Consider the following 11,194-nt stretch of genomic DNA (forward strand, 5'->3'; position numbering starts at 1 on the left):
CATAAAATGTGGTTACGTTAACAGTGGGCACCTAAAAGCAAAAATTAAATGTAAAATCCAACTGCATAGGGAATCAAACAGTGGTGACAGATTGTCCACATATCTGAGTAAAAAAATATTCATGTCTGTTAAGTTATCTGGTGGGTATAACTGAGAAATCAAGTTTGCAGTGTGATAGAAAAGAGATATTCTAAGAGATGTTTTACACAACCCCCCCCCCCCCCCGTGAGAAAGACTTTGCATATGCACATAGCTGTATTTTTTATTGCTCATATGATGAGCTCATGCAATTGAGTGAAATCAATGCCCAAGAACCATGGGGAACCATGGGGCCATCCAACTGGCTGCTCTATCGAGGTCCGGGTGCCACACCAGCTTTTTCTTTAAACCTGCTGGAAAGGATGGTGGAGTTACACAGAATATTTTCCTCTCATCCCTTTTCTACGTGTGCAGTTGCTGAATGAGTCGCAGAGCACTAGATAAACCCCGGAAGAGAGGCCATCAGTCTAGCAGCACGTGTGCGGGACTAGAGAGGGCCCCCTGGCCCCCCTTGGGCTCGGTCTGGCCTGGCAGGAGGGAAGCTCTGCCAAGCTGCTGCCTGCTCCCAAGCAGGGGGAGGCCCCCCTTCCTCACAGCGAGCAGCACATCCTCTCCGCCCCGCGCGCCCGGCCGCCTCGGAGTCACAGCTTACGCAGAGGCAAAGGGAAAACTCCCTTTTCCTTTCGCCACGGTCAGCCACCTTTACGTTTGCCTCGAATGCAAGCAAAGCTTTGCTTTGAAGCACCTGTCTCTGTTCAGAGCTGAGAGCCTGAGACGACTCGATTTGCCTGTCTTTGCAAATGTTTTCTAGGGAACCGTTTATTTGACCATGACTGCTAGTACTGCTGCATCTAAAGTATACAGCAGCTACCTGTGTTGCAGGGGAGATGATTTAATGCACTGAGTATGAAAAGAGAGTCTCATTCAGCGTTTACCGTTGCAACTGCAGAACGAATTTGGCTTGAAGTGCTTTCCAATTCAAACAGCTTATATCCATCAGCAAAGAAAGAGCTTTACTGAAGAAGAAAAAGAAATAACATGCACAAACAAAACAATACCAGCTTTTATTAATCTTCTCTCAGCTGATCAAGCTACTTTGCGTCTGATGAGGCTACTTTTGCCTTTGTTGAATACAAACGGATGAGCTCATTACATATCACAAACAGGTGGAAGTGTTCTGGCTCTCAGTGACTTTAATATTGATATGATATTGTTAGTACATTTCAATGATATTTATTTAATATTAGTACACTTTACAACTGAACTATATAACCAAGATATAACTTCCTTCTTCCTTTGTCAAGCCAAAAAAATATTTTATAACCTTTAATGCTATTAGTACTTCCAAAAACATGCTCAAGAGACTCCTTGAGAAAGATTATCGGTACCAAGGCAGTGCTACCTCGCCTCTCTTCCTCTGATGTTTTTTCCACAGGTGCCAGGCACTGGAGTCATGTGGTTATGTGAGATTCTCGAATTTTTTTCTGAAAAGAAATAAAGTTTCTAGGCAATAATGTAAGACAAAAAGTTTGAAATGATTCTGAAGGAAGAAGGAAAAGAGAAATTGCAGGTACAGTCTTTTATAAAATGTCATGTTTTTAATATATGATTTTTTTGCTTTTATGAGTGCCTCGTACTGTCAACACTCAAAGAAACACAAGAAATATATTTGTACACTAGAAACTAATCACAGAAGTTCCAGGGAAATACGTATCTCAGGACAATTGCTGAAGGAAAATATTTCTTTGCTACAAATGGTATTCCTAAAGATTTTCTCTGTGCTTCAGAGTAGGACTTTTGCTTTGAACGTTCAAATGTTTGGTCAACTATTGAAGTGGTAAAGAGCTTTCAGCTTCCTGACACAGAGATATAATTTATTTTTGTACCTCCAGTCATTATACTTATATAATTTCCCTAAAAAGAGCTCTATATACTGAAATAAGGGTATTTTCTAAAGCACTAAGGTACCTATTTGTTAGAATCTAGCATAAAAGCAAAGAGAGCTAATTTTGTTTTCGAAAAGAAGCAAGTTATTTCATGAAATTTCATTTTACCCTGTGTCTTCTGCCGTCAAGCCAGCTCAAAATAAGACCAGGGACTTCATGTTGGTTTGAGATTCCCTTGAAGAGGTATGAATCCCAAACGTTGGCTATGTCTAGGACACCGACTTGGGCTGCATAAGCAACTATTACCTTTTTAACTTAAAATATGTAAATTTTTCTCTTTTACCAAACGGGTACCTTTTTTTGTTATGCAGATATGCAGTAGTATGTTAGCGTATATAGGAACTGCCATGGAGTGATGTTTCTTTAATCTTTATTGATTTCTGGTTTTAATTCGCATAGTGATTTTAAAGAATAGATCCTGCAGGGGAGGAAAAGAAAAGATAAATCATTTCCATTTGAACTTGAGATTAGCAATTTTATCTAAAGTTGATACTTCAGAGATCTGAGATTCAGAGCAACCCAGCCAAATGCTCTTTGATTATCCCCAAAAAAGAAAAATAGAGCAAATTTAGAAAGCAAAAACGTAAGTGGCTAAATTATTTCAAGAAATGTTTTCTTGAGAAGAGCTACGCAAGCTCTTTCTTTAAGGAAACAGCAGGAGAATATTAATATTGTCCATCAGCAATAGTCCCCCCTCTTTTAACTAGACTTCAGTGACTGAGAAAACCATGATTCGAAACACAAGCTGCTGCAGAGAGAAAAACAATATACTTACTTACTAATTCAGAGCAGCAGTGTGACTATATTTCTATCATATCATTGTACCTTTTAAATACACCTCAAAAGATATAATAGTCATAACGCCCCCAAACACATACTTTAAGCATTTGATCCAGCTGAGGCAGCTGTTGTAGCATTTAAGGATGATTACTGCAAATTTCTAAAGCTCAGTATTTCTTCAAAGCCTTTCTCTACTGAAATGCTCCTGAATCTCTTTATTTTTGTCTGCATAGAGTAAAGGAGATCAAAGCTGTAACAGAAACAGAAAAGGTTCCTGAGAGTGGCTGCAACATTGTTTTTGGTAACTCAGATGAAAAACATGACTGATACCTCCTACACTTTGATTTTTGATAGTGATTGCTCAGGCCTAGATAAAATAGAAACAATTAAACAAACAAACAAAAAGTCTGAGACTTGAAGGTAAGCTGTGAATAAAGGGGCATGTTTTACAGCGAGTTTCCTGAGTGGAGCCATCCATTTCTGCCAGTAGAGCAACACCATCACTTCAGAGAAGATTAAATTCGCTGTTTACCTATCCCTCTTCTGGTGCTTGAAGCAACTTTTTTTCTTTTAACCTTGCTCTACTTTTTGTTTAGCATTGCATACAAGGACCCCTCCGCATATGCCGAAACCCAGCAGGCCAGTCTGCAGCCTGCAGACTCCGGCCGCCCAGCTGGGGGCTGCCGGCGACACAACCCCTCCAGCCCCAACTCCTTCACCGCTTCGTGACCGATGTCTCCTCAAAAGCGGCTTTGCGACTCCCAGGATTTCTGAGGCATCAGCCAGGAATTCAAAGGCAGAAAGTCGATAACGTTCTATTGTGAGCACCCTAACTACATTTATCCTAAATTTGTTCTGCTCCCCCCCACCCCCCGTTTGATATTTTTTTCTTAAAAACTTCTGACGTCCGTTTAACACACCAGTGTAGCACTCTTAGCTCCAGGCTCTTTCCATCAGCTTGGCGCAGGTGAGGCGTGAGCGTGCGAGCGTGTGTATCATAGTAACGCGTTCGCCGACTGATGAACTCTGGCAGGTCGCAGCGCGCTGACGTAGGCTTTCTGCTGTGCACGTTGTCATCCGCAGAAGCAGTACTTCCCATCAGCTCCTGACAGAAAGTACCCCCTCCAGCTGTGCCGATCCACACAGCCGGGCACCTGCAGCACGACGGCTCCAGTGGAAAACTACACGATTTTCCAAGCGTTAGTCCTCAGAAACGAAAACAATCAATATGCGGTAAGCACAGGCAGCGGCTAGAATGAATTAACTATGCACAGCGTTTTCATATATCCAGGGCCTGTACAAACCTGACGTCTGCGGGACCTATGTTTTGGCACAGCAAAATTAGCAGGACAGCAGCAAATGTTGCTGTGCGAGGGCAACTTTTATTCACAGGAATAATGTGAATAATCTTTCATTCCCTCCTAGGAACTTTCCTAGAGCCAGGTCACCACTGAAGAATACTTGCAGAAAGTTTTTAATTATCTCATAAATGTCTCTCATTGGTCATTTACATGCTAAGAGAAGAAAAATGGAAACAAAAATGAAGAAGCATAGAAAAAAAATCAACGAAAATACCTCTTCACAAGCTCATGGAGCAAAAGAAGTGCATTTATCCAAAAAAAGTGTATTTATGAAGAAAAAAATGAACAAACTTTAAAAAACCTCTTTTTAGCCAAAAAAAAAAAGCCACAGTAATAACTTCCATAATAAACTACTCCAATAACACATGCATGGAGGATATTTTCTCCAGAAAACTAGTCATTGCACTTACCTTCTTTTCTATTTCAAGCTGGGACAGTAAGTCGTGCTTAATTTTGCACATGACAGGATAACTGTCTGACAGCTCCAGCTGTTTTAGCTGGTGTTACTCTGCACAGAGAAGAAGTATCTGGACCAAACTCTAGATTAATCACTCTGAGCTGTACAGAAATCTGTTAATTCTTTAACAGTAAAAAAGGTGTGATTTAAGAATGAAGAAATGATGCTCAGAGATCTGAACAAAATTCCTGTAACCTAGCATCCTCCTCCAGTAATATTCAAAAGACACAGGGAAACAAGGGAAAGACCCACCAAAGAGATTTCTAGATCATCATAGGTATTTTGTATTTTTTTTTCTGTCTATATGGACCAATATTACATGCAAACTAACTTATTATGGGCAGCTTATTGTTTTTATCTAGAACTGCACATAACTGACAATATACTCCCTGTCCATAATCTAGCACAGTGAAACCTGAAAAGAGCAAAGCTTGTACTGCGGACCTTACTTAAAGCATGACACAACTGATGGGAGTCTTGCAATGATTTCTCCCGGCTTTCTATGAGATCTTAAAAGCACAACTGTATGTTGCTGTTGTACCCACATGCAACCAAACTGCAGGTAGCTGTATGCTGGGTACTTGAGTTTTTTTTTTTCCTTTTTCAAAACCTATTATCAATCCATAAAACCAGCATTCAATCTAATAAAATATGTATCAAAATTAAAAAGTTAATGGCTTAGTTTTGCATCACATCCTTCCTTTCCGCCAACACCTCCTGCCTGGTATGTGACTGGCCTGTTTGGGGTTCTGCTCCTTGGAAGTTACCGAGACCCTTCTTCAAGCTCCTGAGCACCATCAGATGGTATTGAAAACATCAGACATGGAGAAAGTTTCCTTCCCAGAAGGAGGGAACTAGTACTAGCTCCACACGCATTACTGATTTTCAGTCACTAGGCTAGTCCAAACAAACCTTTTTTTAGCAGTGTCAAGAGAAACCTGCTGGGGAATTGTTTCTTACTTCAGTTTTTCTTTAATTAAACCTAGGTATAATTTTAAGGAGGATGCCTTTCTGAAATAATAACAAAACTGTTTTTATTTTAGATTATGGAAAAACTAAACTTTTAGGCTATTCATTTGAACTAAATGGTTTTTTTGGCAAACAATTTCATGACAGAACAAGTCTGGAAATCTTAGGCTAAAAAGGTGCGCTTGACCAAGAGAATCACATTTGCCTGGATCTAGTTGGCATGTGGCTAGTTTGAGTCTCCAGGCCCGAGCACACATGAGGAGACAACCAACTGGTGTTCTCTACACGATTAAGGACACTGTGTTCTCTGAGGCTCCTCACATTGTTGAGATTCCTCTAAACTGATCCTATGCGCTTCTGAACCAAACATAAAAGTGCACTGTCCACCTGGCCAACCACTGCTTTCTGGTAACTTTTAACTTCATTTGCCAAAAGATGATACGTATTCTTTAAATACCTGTGGGTGTCTGGCTTGAAAAAAATCACCCCAAAACATAGTCAAACTTGGCATTTACAATGGCTGAAGTTTGCAGGGGTTCAGAGCTAATTTGCTGCTAGCCAGCTTTGCAGTCATGGCTTAGAAGGGAGCTTTCCGGAGGATTTTCCTCTTCTCCATCTTCTCCTCTGTACATCTAGGGTATGAGAGAGAAGTTCCTCCACTCTGATTTAGGTATTGCACTTACTTTCCTGAGGCTGCAGAAGGAGAGGTGTGAAACAGTCCTTCCAGAGGTACAGACCACCATGAGGTATGCACTCAGCTGCCCCCATCTCTCCAAAAACTCAAGAACGTGGGTAAGTAGAGGAAGTGAATAATAAAAAGGAAAGTTATTTTCTGTGACTCAAGTCCTCCACAAAGTTAGTGTTATTTTCATGAAGAGTGTCTGTGAAATTAATAGGGCAACAGGAAAGCGAAATAGCATGCACCAGCTTGTAGGAGGAGGGCTTCAGCCTGCTGGGCCTTGACAGCTCCCAGAGTGTCATACTGGGAGCCTGTTCGCCGTCAGCTCATGCTCTGCCTCCAAAAGGGCCTTGCGAAAGTGTGCTAATGGGAAGTTTACGTTGGAGAGAAAATGAGCCCAAATTTTCTATCCTCTTAGAAAATTAAAGACAGTTCAAGACCTGTGCTGAGTGACATTTCACTATGCTTCACAATATGAAATAAAATGTATTATTTCAGAAAAACAGCGCTGGGTGTCACAGTATTCCACATATACAACAACCTTGCTCCTTTTTTTGAAGGCCTTTCAGTTGTTATCTATCTTTTCAATGAATAACGTATCTACTACCCAATGTCGGCTGCCATACTAGCTTTCTTTCTACAATACAAAGTGTGCTGGAAGCAACAGGGAAGAGGCTATATGAAATAATGACAAATACAGCTGAGAAATCTAAGGAATAATTTGAGAGTGCACACATGGATGCCCCATACTGTATCACCGATCTCAAAGCTCAGTGAAAGAGTTAACTAACAGAAATAAAACAGGAAAGCAGAACAGGAGGGTCAAAACAGAGTCCTTTCACCTCAATCTAGGAAGCTCTCACGTCTTTAAAGTGACTGATGACATCCAATATGCTGACCTCCCTGATATGTGGTGTGAATACCACCAATGGACCGAATCCTTTCTTCTGACAGACGTTTCTGCAATCTCCGACATCAGCTTCTGCATTAAAAACCCTGTACTGATTTATGGCCCACAAGGCTTGAAACTCCCAGACAGCTGCTGTAGAGTTGCTCTGTGACAGCGGACTTTCTGTTGGCTACAGGCAGTGGAAAAACACCTCTTTTATTTAAAAAAGACACACAGGTCTTTTGTGAGAACTGAGCGTTTGAAACTCGGAGTCCAGTGACACCAACTCGGGCACATCAGAGTCATGTTGGCACAGTGTGGCAGCCCAGAGCACCCATCAACTTTACTCATATTCTACAGTGACAGCAATTGGAGCTTCCTAATGTATTTCTGAAAAATAATATAATGAATTTTGGTATCTGTGGAAGGTACCCTGTTATCAGCCCATGCAATGGCACCCTGGTTATCCACAGAACAGCTTCCCAAAGCTTCCTTAACAACCCGATTTAAGCTTGAGGAAACAATCAACTCTTCTTGCCCTGCCCTCAGAGGCTGCCAAAAGACTTCCAATTAGTGTCAATTGTGATAATAGCTCTATTTGCATTTTTAAGCTATTATTAGCAAATTGTCAGTCAGTCAGTAATTTGTATCACTTTGGTATAATGAGTATTTAAATATTTAAAAAGAGAACATTCCTTTCTACCACCCCCTTCCTTTTTGAGCTAAAATAATAACGGTTTTAATCAAAAGTAATTTGTATTAATATACATTTTGCCCCAGGTGCTAAGAGCAGTCTTCAAGACACAGTGGTGAGAGATGTTAAATAATATGGCTTATTAATACACACAACTACTTGCATCCTTGACAGAACCAGAACATTTTGACTCTCCCCTCGCCTTCCGCAAGATGATTATGTTGTAGGAATTTAGGTCAGTTGCAAAGATTTTATGTATCTAGGGTTATAACGTCTCTAAATGCCTGTTTTGGACCTATTATTCCATCCTCTCCAGGCTGAAAATCCCTCAGTCAACCATCCTCTGTAGAAAAAACAACTGCAAAAAACTGGCGCAAGACCTGGTTGCAGAGTTAGTTTGGTGCAGGTGAAAGGTTATGCTTGTCAAGTCAGGCAAGCAGCTATATGCTGCCATTATATTACCGATGGTTTTTGGTGTAAAACGTTTCCTGACAAAGTGTTTGATTCTAGATTCACAGGTACACGTAGTCTGAAGCTAGCCATCATTACACAGAGCTCGTAAAACAACAACTGCATTTGCAGAAATAGGAATTGGTTCTAAATTTAAATAACGTACTGCATTTTATAACGTACATGAAAAAAGCTTCTCTTTTTTTGTGTGAAAAAAGCACAGGTATGGTCGTAAACCTATCTATCTGTGCATGTTTGTAAACTTACTTCTAGGATTCATAGTCATACTTCGAAAATGCCATCTGAAATCCTATAATCTGTGTGTTAATTATGGCAAAAATTGGAAAAAACCAACAACTTCAGAGGTAAAATTAACACTTCTCATTCCCCAGCCCAGCGTTATCTTCCACATTTCTTAGAACTGTCATTCTATACTTGTTCTAATTCACGTTTCTCATTAATATCATAACTGTATCTAAATCATTTTCAAATTTAATATTGACTGATAAGCATTTAGTTCTCAGCCACCCTCTCACCTAGAGTACAAAAATCAAGAGTTCTGCAAAATATCCTGTGAGTAAGATTAATGAAATAGTTTTTTTCTGTATGGTTCCCCCCCTCCCATTCTGATCTAGTATTTAGTAAATTCCCTCCTCCAGAGCTCATGCAATGACTGTACCAAAAAGCGTTTGTGAAAGAATAGGATAAAAGCACGAGAAAAACAGGAAGGGAACGAAGTCTTCACTATGCACGAATAATTTTTTTGAACTGACGTGTTAATACCGACTGCCATCTGCTGGCTATTTGGAAAAAAAAACCAAACACACAAAAACAACAACAAAACCCACACAACTCAAAGAAACCCCTACATCTGAATAAGTTCAGGGCTCCAGCACAGATCCAGCCCGGATGCGCTTGGTAAGCCTTCCCCTATGACCCCGGCATGCGGAAGAGACAGGTGTCCTGCGATTTGTAGGGTACCGCTGACATCTTTCGCTGCAGCTCGTAGGATACTTTGAAGTTCTGAAATGGAAGATACAGCGAAATAAAAACTAGCTGCTGCGCTTTATAAGTTTCCATCAATGGGGGAGTTTCCAGGCTAAGATGCAAAGTGGGACTACAAAGAGGGGCAGGTGAAACAGGAATGACTCTCCATATTCTCTTAAGTAAAATAGGCTGGTTTATATTTTGCTGTGATTTTAAAAAGAGTCTAGAAACCAAACCAATACAAAAGTAAACCACATGCTTTCTATATGCTTTTTTTTTTTTTTTTTTTTAAGAGCCTTATACATTCTCCCCCAGGACTCAGCAATCCTGCAAACCAAGAAGTTACTCATCTCCTCCGAGGTGGACTACAGGCTTTAAGCCTCCCCACGGTTGCACGTGCGCACGCGCACACACATGCACTATTCTTGACTAGTCTACTCGGGCTGTCAAAATAGTTCAACTGCATTTGGAGGCAGCCCACAGCGGGAAGAAACAAAGATAAAAGTGAAACCAGAGACGACAGTCTTCCACACTGCACTAGCATCCCATCTCCTCCTACGACAAATTACAAGCCTGTCTGCAACTCACAGATTGTCCAAAGTAAGTGCAGTCTTAAAAAAAAAAAAACAAACAAAAATACTCACACCAGAGAGCTTCACAGACATCATAAAGGCTGTAGACTGCAAACCTACACATGGTGAAGGAATAACTGAATAGGTTTTGACTCCTAAGACTCCTAACCTATGCTTACCTTTAATAAAAATAAGTCAGCAAACACTGTATTTTCCCTCTGCAAATCAGTAAAAAGCTAAAATCATTAGAATCACAAGTGGAGGATCATGCCTCATTCCTTAAACTATTAGGAATTAAAAAAGAAATGAAGGTGGATTTCCCTTAATACCTGGCTTTTCCACAATGTTATTTTTCCCCCCCGAACAGCCTTCCATCTACTTCTGAAATAAAGCTAGAGAGCAACAAGAGAGCAATTTTGAGGTGAAAAGCACATTAGAGTAATGACCAGCAAATAAGTTGAGCCTATTCTTACTTCAGGCAAATGCTATCCTTTCTATCTGAATTTTGAGAAGTTTACAGTGAATTGTAAATCTTCTCTTTACGCATCAGTACTTCATACTCCTCCCCCAATCAAAATATACTTTGTTGCTTCAAAGAAAACCTAAACACACATGCACATGGCCCTGAGATCAAGAAGTCTGCAGGAACATATCCTCTTATTTATCATATATTCATGAATAATTAGTATATGTGTGTTTTTGTCAAGACACGTCCACTACAAGTAAAAGCTGGACAGTTCATGGGCCCCAAGGCACCACCGAGAAGTTTCAGCAAGATGTCCGAAACAGAGATTTGAATGCTGGAATAGGGATTCGAATGCCAAAAAGAAAGTAATAAACAGACAATCATTCATCTTATGAAGATTTTTAACCAAGATTGCTTATATTTTATCTTCTAAAGAGCAACTGACTTTGGTTTCCAAGACAAGAGGGAAATTTAACATCATGCTCTTCATGAAGACAGTAATCTAGTTTATGAAGTCAATTTATAGTATTCATGTATACATATATGTATTTACCACCCTCATGTTTAAGTTTCTAAAAGCGGCCTTCACCCCAATGAATTAATAAAAAGCTGTCGCGGCTAAAAAGTTGTGTTTTTTCTGCAGCATATTAAAAATTCTTATGGTTTCTGAAGAAATCTTTTTTTCCATTCTTCCAAGAAAGGTGTCCAATCCCATTGTCTTCACTGGTGATTTGCCTAACTAAAATCTACGATTAACAGTGCTTTTTCAACCACAGTGTTGGCTACGTGGAGCTCAGCAGCAACATAGCCTGCCTTTCCATCGTACGGGCAGAAATGCTTAATCTCAAAACAAGGAACAAATTTTTTGAAATAATTAGTCGTGCAACTTCCATCAGACTAACAAA

The sequence above is a fragment of the Struthio camelus genome, chromosome 2 (genome assembly GCF_040807025.1).
Source record: "Struthio camelus isolate bStrCam1 chromosome 2, bStrCam1.hap1, whole genome shotgun sequence".
In the NCBI taxonomy this organism is placed as follows: Eukaryota; Metazoa; Chordata; class Aves; order Struthioniformes; family Struthionidae; genus Struthio; species Struthio camelus.